The following is an 8,432-nucleotide window of genomic DNA, read 5'->3' as shown; positions in this document are numbered from 1 at the left end:
TTTTTTCTTTTTTTCTATTAAACTGTTGATGTAGAGAGCTAAGTACCTTCCTGGTAGGGTGCTAAGAATAATTGTGTTTTATCTGAGGATTGTAGCTCTTAGAACATAGTAGTTGCTTCATGGGATCAAACATGGAGACTGTCCTGTCTATTCTGAAAGTGGTCAGTTTTCAAAGACTTCAAAGGAAGATGAGAGGGGAAAAAAAAGAAACTTTCAGAGAACAGCCTTGAAAAGTGTCTTCCTAAGAGTTATCAGTTAAAGGCTGACACGTGCCTTCCTGTGTGAGAGTTTATCTTCCTTCAGTGTTTTTATTCACTGTCATGAAACTTGGGTTACTTTCATCATCCGTCTAAATGTCACAGCCATTTTTTGAATTCTACTTAGCTCTTTGAATCAGTATCATGTGGCATTGGGTTCCACAGGTTAACTGTATAACGTATCTGTTTTTTGTTACCACTTTCAAATATTTATTTTCATTTAGTGTCTTGTATGTGAAAGGGATAAAGGAATTCTGTTTGTTATAGGTTAGCTGTAGGCTTCTGCTCTGTTCCTTCTTTAATCTTGCCATTAAGCTAAGCAGCCCTCACCCTCTCAGCCTCTTGCTTGTGTGAATGATTTTTACAGGTTTCTCATTTTACTTGTTTGTATTTGGGCCCTTTTCCCCTTGCTGCTCTGTCTTTGAGATGTATTGACCACATTGAACTCGGTAGTTTCCTTGCATGCAGCAGATTGTGTGAATACATTATCCCTTTATTTTGTAATCTCTRAAAGAGTGCTGTAATCTACTGGACAGAGCACACAAGTGGAAGCAGAAAACTTCTCATTTTCTAATAGCTGTTTCTCTTTTGGGAGTTTGAAACAATTACTTAGCCCATCTATCTCAGTTATTCCATCTGTAAGATGGAATAGCTTATAATGGGAGGGCAAAGTGTTGTGAAACAGTAAAGCTATAAAAATGCTAAAAGCATTTTGCCTTCAGTTTTGCATGAAGTGAGCTATGGGTATGCCTTGTTTCAAATAGATCTTAAATTCAGTTTCTCTAGCACTCTCTTCTATTAATATTTTCATGGCGAAGGACATGTATTATAAAAATTTTCAGCGTTTCAGCAGAAATATTCATTATTTGTACATTAAAGAAAGACACGCTTCTGCTCTTCCTTCACTCGTCCACCACGTGGATAACTTGGCTTTTCCTTTTTTTTTTTTTTTTTTTTTTTTTTTTTTTTTTTTTATTAAAAGCATTAGAGGACATAAGACTGAGGGCAGCCATGCTTGGTCACACCAGAGATGCATCTAGTTCAATACATTACTCCTGACTGTGACCAAAAGTGGATGCCCAGGGATGACTGCAAGAACAGGGTGAGTGCATGTGATATGTGTTGCAAGTTCTTTCTCAGCCTCTGGCACTTGTGGTTCAGATACTTCCTGAGATGTTTGTGTGTTTACTAATCCTGAATGGGTTTCTTCTCCATCAGACTGTCCAGCTTTCCCTTGAACTCAGTTTGTAGCAAACATTTCCGTACCTTAACTATAGGTTGTGTGKGAACAAACTTGTCCTTCCGCATGTTTTGAACCAGATTCCTGTTAATTTCATTTGATGATCGAGATCCTCATGAAGAGGAAGTGACAGGTAAGCCCCTGTTTCCCTTCGTGCCTCTTACAGCTTTGTAGATCTGTTGTATCTCCCACTGTCATCTCTTTCTAGGCTGAAAGGTCCTTGTTCACTTACTGTACTTAGATCATCCTTGTTGGTGTTCTTTGAAACTTTCCGCATCTAGTCAATCCTCTTTGAGAGGTGGGAACCAGAATTGCACAAACTATGTTCAGGATTTGGGTGAGCCAAGGATTTACACAGCAGCTGTGTGAGAATCGTCATCTGGTTCTCTGTTTCTTTCCTAATAACACCTGACACTTGATTTGCACTTCTGACTTCTAATGAGCAAATGTCATACACTGCTGCTTCTAGCAGTATTCAGATTTTTTGAGTGGAGATTTGAATGGATGAAGTAGTCATGCTGGGATTAACCCATATGATTTGTTCTTGGGAGGTATTCTTCCACCACCCCATCCTCCATATTAGATTGTCAGAACGTGTGTCTGTGTGTACGAGTATTAAGTTTTGTTCTGCCTACGGTGTAGTGTGTATTTTATGGACTTCTTATTTTTTCAAATTAAATTTGATCAAAAAAATTCCTTGCAGTGAATCAGGATGCTAGTGATGTCCCTCATCTTCCCTACTTCCTCTAGTTGTTCATTATGTTGGGCGGGGGTTTTGGTTTCCCAGGTTGCTTACAAGTCTTTTGTTTTGGGATGTTTAAGTAGTATTTTAGTAATCAGAAAATTACAGGGAATAGGTCCTCTGAACTGTCAATTTCTTCCATGACTATGTGTAATTGCAAGAGTTTGGAATTGATGATACAGATGTTCCCTTCCAGGCTTGTGTTCCTGATGTGACTGATTTCCAGTACAGAATCCAGTTTGAGACCTCTACTTGTTGAATTAGAAGCAGTGCATTGATGAGCCTGAGGCTAATTCAAGTAATTTTGCATCTTATTCATGTAATTCTGTGTGTGGAGGGGTTCCCTCCACCCCCCCCCCCCCCCAAAAAAAAAAAAAAAAAAATAGGTCTTGACTCAACTGATGTTAAGCAGGTTTTGTACTCTATTTTTCTGGGTAGGTAGCTGGGCCTGAGATTCTGTGAAAAAACAGAAAAAAACACCCAATTTGAAAAGCTTAAGCTGATGCTTGGTATAAATAGGTAACATATAAATCCTAGTACTGAACAGTATATATTAAGTAGTTGTATTCTGTATATGTATTATCCTACCTTCTCCAAATAGCAGAAACATCCTTGCCAAAGTATAATAAGAAAGAAATGCAATCTCTCCTGGATTCCTTCAGATGCCAGTGGATTTCACTTAGCATATTAGTTGTACACTTTCTCCCAAGTAAATATTTTCTTGATTCCTTCTGCTATTTGACCTATTTTTTTTTTTTTTTTGATCTAACCTGACAAATGTTAAGGGCAGTGCTACAGTATAGCAAAACACAGATAGCTCTTTGGAGTAGTGTCAAGCAGCAGAGAGAGGCTGAAGGTAATCTTGGCAGATGAAGTGAAACACCTTGCTACAGATTGATTCTTTTCTTTGCTTGGATTTTCCTAAGCTCCAGCTCCCACGTTATCTTTTATTAGGTGGCTACGGACTACTGTGAGCGGTGGGTACATTAATATGCAATGTTTTCTGCTTGTGGTTTTTCAGAACAGTAAGGAGCAGAAGAGATATTCATAAGCTGCGCTGTATTTCTGCAAGTGGGAAAGGAATGCATTAAACAAATACCATTTCTTATTAATAAGATTGACTGCACCTTTTTCTCAGCTTAGCTTCACAAATCTTGTAATTCTGTGTGTGGCATTCACCTTGTTTAGTTTGTTTAATTTAATCTCCTTTGCCCTTGCATTTACCATTTAATTGATGTTTGTAAAGCATTTGTGGTATGTAAAGAATGGGAGAAAGGTGAATTTATTTTTATTTATTATTCTTATTGATCTTGATCCTTGTTCCTGGAGCAGTCTCCCACTTGGAGTGCACCAAAGTCACCCCTCCATTTGAATCCCGTGTCATTTCTTTGCTTTTCAGCATTAACTGATCTCAATAAATATCTTTACAGAGAAAGTAAGGGTACACTAGAAAAAAATATTTAAAATATTAAATGTTCTCATTGGATGTTCATGATAATTTTTCAGCACATTCTGCAGGGTTGAACAAACTGATGTCCTTTGACAAGGGTTGAAAGCGACTTCTGCTGACAAAAACGAGCCGGTTCCCTGGCTTGGGGTCCCACGGCGTTGGTGGCCATGAGACCTGAAGAGTGCTCACCTCGCGCTCGAAACGAAAGCTGTGTCGAGGTGTTAGTTTTAAACTGCTCCCTCTGCCCTCTCAGTGGGAGTTAAAGATTCAGTGCCCTTTTCCAAATGAGTTGATATGTCTTGGCAGGTGTCAGTGACACCATTTATTTTCCCAATAAAATGGCCTGTAATGTCTCAGGGCTGCGTGTGAGCTATTGCTGTGTGTGTGATGGCGGCTTTGTTTGCCTCCAGCCACGGTGCTGCCAGTCACTAACTTACTGCTCTGCAGAGTGCTTTGGGATGCTCGGAGGAAGAACAGCCAATGCGAAACTAAGTTTTGTGCTTAAAAAAAATGTATTTTCCTTCCTGGAGTATTTCTTGTCCCAGTCTTTGTGACTGGGCCTTACAATATTCCATACAATTTCATTTTTTCCCCCTCACCTAATTTGCTGAATTCTCTTCTTTCCCCCCATGCCTCTCCAGCCGTCCTTCCCACAGAAGGGAGGAGCATTGCTGTATGTGAATCTGTAGCAGCTAAGATCCAAAAAAGCAGTTTGCCTTTCAGGCCGGTGGAGCAATGTAATGAAGCACCAGTTCATCAAACTGCTGATTTAATCTTTTGAACGCAAGAAGAAGAATCTCCAGTATAGTTTTCTGTAACAGGCTGATAAGATTCTCCCTAATCATCCAGATCGCTTCTGTCCGGCTCTGCGCGGACGTTCCCCTTCAGGCAGCGGTGGCTCTAGGAGTTGGTCAGGGCGCAGCCTCTGGATATTTTGAGAACTGAAGTTTTAGCCCTGTGWGAGAATTAAATTTCTGAACAGGAACGAAATTGAAAAAGGAACAAACCTGAAATAGTCATCTGAAACAGCTCTGACCTCCTCTTCCTCCTTTCAGCTATTCACAGATGTTAAATGTCATGCTGGAGCAAGGGGCAGGAAGGAGGAAGGAATCCTGCCTCCCTTATTTCTTCTTCCCATTAGTATCCATCGGAGAAGGGCTGAGCAGCATCCGGAAAAGGCAGTTTTTCTAAGGCTTTCCGGGAAGCGCCTGCCTGCGCGGGGAGCGGTTCCTGTGTCGTCGCYGTTGGCCGCCTCGCAAACTAAATTTCCGTACCCTGTGCTCAATTCGCCTGTTTAATGGTTGTTTTACTGAGAGCTTGTAAAGTTGAGTAGCTAATATAGCTCAGTACACCAGCTTTCAGAGACCAGGTAAATTGGTTTGTAATTTGATGAACTCGAAGAACATTTGTAATAGGATAAATAAAATGTGCTGGATGTCAGCGCTGCCTCTCTGCCTTCCCCGCAGTGTGTGTTCCCTCTTGGTATGTGTTGGCTGATGTACAGTACATTACCTCAAATTACAAGGAGCGTCTATGCGAACAGCGGCTGAGCGTTTGCTTCCTTTTCAGTCCGCACGATTAGCATGGGGAAGTATTTGCAGTCTGCRTGCTGAAGGGTGAGCTGTCAGAGCCTTGCGGGGATTTTGTTTTCCTGGCATTTAGAGTACCTTTGCAGGGGGRAAAAAAACGATGCTTATGGGCTGCTACATCTTGGAGGAATCCATCCCCAGGCTCGACTTGTGAAATAAATGTGGCAATGTGTGGTTTGAACTTAGAGTCTTAGCACTGAATTTAGAAGCTGAATTTAGATAGCAATCTGGTATCTGGCCTCATCAGTGTATCACTATGAAGACTTGTTAAAGGCAGAACAAAAAGACCTAGAATGTGATCCTGTCTGTCTCTGTTAGAGCAGCAAATGAGAATATTTGTCCAGTCTAGTTTGAAGAGAGTGAAACGAAGGATGCTTCTTTTTTTCTTTTAAAAGCTTTTTTTATTATCCAATATTTCTAACTTATCCTCCCACTTTTCTTAAATTCAGCCTAATTTTTTCTCCTTGATTTCATTGTGTTATTTTCTGATTGCCTAACAGTTCAGACTTTTCTCCCTTCTTGTGCTCTTTATATGCYTGTTTATAAACTGGATGGTATTTATAAATGTGTATATATACAGGTAGCACTGTTACTGGTAAAAACAGTGCTACTTTTCTAATGGAGTGCGGTGCACATATACATGCGCACTCTCAGCCTCACCTGTATTACTGTAGTGTTATTGTATTTTAACATCAGCTACACTGCCTTGCTGCCTGTTATTTCCAGGTAATTGGCCAACCAGTGTACAATTAATTTTTGGTCCTGTTATTGCAGTATTGGCTATTTTATGAAACTGTAGAGAGTTAGCAGAGTGAATTGATTAAATATGTTCCAGACCTTAGACTGGAGTCTGTCCATCTGCTGGGATTTGGATGACTGAAACTTGCTCTCGTCTTAGGATATTCCAGATCCTGCAAATTGTTTTAGGTAGACAAAACTTCCGTGTGTGTCTGGACTCTACTTTGCTAAGACCCTGCCTTTGGGGAGTCTGAGATTTCTGTTTAGCCTGCAGCATTCCTTCTGCATGTGGCAAGGAAAAAAGCATCAATGTTATGACTTAAAAATAGAATTAAGACCTACGCCTATTTTAAAAGGCCCTTAAAATTCCAGCTCTGTCCTTATAGAACGTGCTGTTGTCATGTTTATGAAAAATACGGCTTAGAATTACTCTGTAAATTGTACTGACTTCACAGAACATCTCAAATTTGTGCTGAAGATAAGTAGTTCAGAGACCAAACTTGAAGTGACTACTCTGCCTTTTTAGTGGCTGAAGTGGTTAAGTATGTGTGGGTTTTTAATAGAAGTAGTTTAGTGTGGGTGTGGTAAATAAGTGTTTCATGACAGCCCAGGGCTACTTCCTGAAGGTTTTTCCCCATCCACCAGTCATTTTATAGAAACATATAAATAAGCACTATTGCAATTTCTTGAACATATAATGCATGTTCCCAAGAGACCAGAATGACTCAGAAGTAGCTTGTAAAGAATGTGTTTTAATGTTCTTAAATATGTGTGCACTGTTGGGCCCACTGTGAGGTCTTGACTGCAAATGATACTTGTTTCACCTGTGGCAAAATCTGCCGATCCCGGGATTATGTCTAGCGGATCTTTTTGWTTGCTTGTTTTTTCTGGGTTAGCTGGTTGTTTGGCTACATGTTTTGCTATGCCAAAAATGATTCCTATCTTGGTTTACCACTGAACACCTTGACTCTAATCAATATTTCCTGACTTGCCCATTTACTCTAGCCACATTGTAAGTAAATATGAAATGACTAATTTGTGTTGTAGATTTTTTTTTCTTTTTATATAAGTCTGGTGAACATACATCTTGGGTGCTAAAATTGGCTGCTTTCTGTGGAGTCCAACCCTGATAAATGCTGAGAAGAGTTTTGTCCTGTATTATGTACTCACCAGTGCTGTAGCCATCAACTAACACAATCTGAGTGAAAGTGTGTGTGTGTGTGTGTGTGTGTGTGTGCGTGCATACATATACACATGCACGCACAGGCACAGCAGAGACTGCTTGGAGTGCCGCACAGTTGCGGTGGCCCTCTGGAGCCTCTTGTCCTACCATAAACAAGAGCTGGTTGGAGGTGAGCCCTGGCGGAGCACTGCCAGCGGTGGCCCATAGGACCGCGCAGGGTGCTTGCACCCGGGGCAGCGCCGCAGGCGAGAGCGGCAACAGGGGAAGGCCACAGAGCCGGATACAACAGAGCTGGCCACSTAATCTGGGTCGGTCTCTAAGGGGCAACAGAGGAGCAAGAGATGGGAGCAATGTGTGCAGGCAATGAGATAAAAGTCTAAGCCTCTGATTTGAGAAGACTTGTAATAACTAGGTTATTTTAAGAGCAGAACTAGCTTTTCCATCCCAATTATTGTACTTCAAGTCTTTTCACAAGAGGAAAGGCTTAAATCTGTCTCTCCCTTCCCCCTCACTATTCTGAATAAAAATCCACATTTTTTTGCTTATATAATTTTAAGCCTACAGTGTTGCTGTGAGCTTGCATGTCTGGGTCACTCCAGGAGCACCTGGATTTTTTTCCCCCTAGAGATGTCTTATGATGAATTGGACAGTGTACAGAAATCATCTAATTTTTCATGATGTGTAGCAAACTGTGAGTTGGCTGGACTGTGTTTTTTTTTTTTTTTTGAAAGGGAGGGTACTCATCTGGGTATACAAAAATGTTCTATTGTGGGCCTGTCTGAACATGTAAACGAGTTGAGAACTTTCAGCTGTTCTCTGGAGTCCTTATTTTTAACTTCAGTTTTCATAACACAGTTGTCTACCACCAAATTACCTTTGGAAGATCAGGGGATTAAGTGGTATATGAGGCCTTCTGCGTTTTTAGGTCATTCYTCCAGATGCATCTTCTGTTAGGAGCAGCAAAAAGCCATTACTTGCTGGTGGCTAATCATTCATTTGTGAGCCATGGAGATGATAACTCTTCCTTCAGTTAGATGCAATGGTTTGTTGCAGCAAGAATAATAAATAAATAAATAAATAATAATTTAAAAAAGCATCCTTCCTGTCAGTTCCTGTGATAGGCAAAGGGTGGCCTGGTAGGAATAAAGAATTTGTACTCGCAAATTGAAAATAGGACAGATTGAGGTTATACGTTTGAGTATTTGCTTGAAGAGAGGATTTTGTTCTAGATAC

At 40.6% G+C, this 8,432-nt stretch overlaps 1 protein-coding gene and 1 long non-coding RNA gene across 4 annotated transcripts in view; both read left to right on the top strand.

Moving 5' to 3' along the window:
• Positions 1–8,432, top strand: part of CHCHD6 (coiled-coil-helix-coiled-coil-helix domain containing 6) — a 115,347-nt gene that overhangs the window by 41,904 nt on the left and 65,011 nt on the right. The gene's annotated exons all lie outside the window — the stretch shown is intronic.
• Positions 2,445–3,479, top strand: LOC146600464 (uncharacterized). Its single transcript, XR_014898094.1, has 3 exons — positions 2,445–2,537; positions 2,678–2,758; positions 3,261–3,479. It is a non-coding gene; the product is annotated as an uncharacterized LOC146600464 (long non-coding RNA).

This window comes from Rhea americana, unplaced genomic scaffold, assembly GCF_003343005.1.
Source record: "Rhea americana isolate MKP2758 unplaced genomic scaffold, rheAme1 scaffold_120, whole genome shotgun sequence".
NCBI lineage: Eukaryota > Metazoa > Chordata > Aves > Rheiformes > Rheidae > Rhea > Rhea americana.
This window is presented reverse-complemented; position numbering and strand designations above follow the sequence as displayed.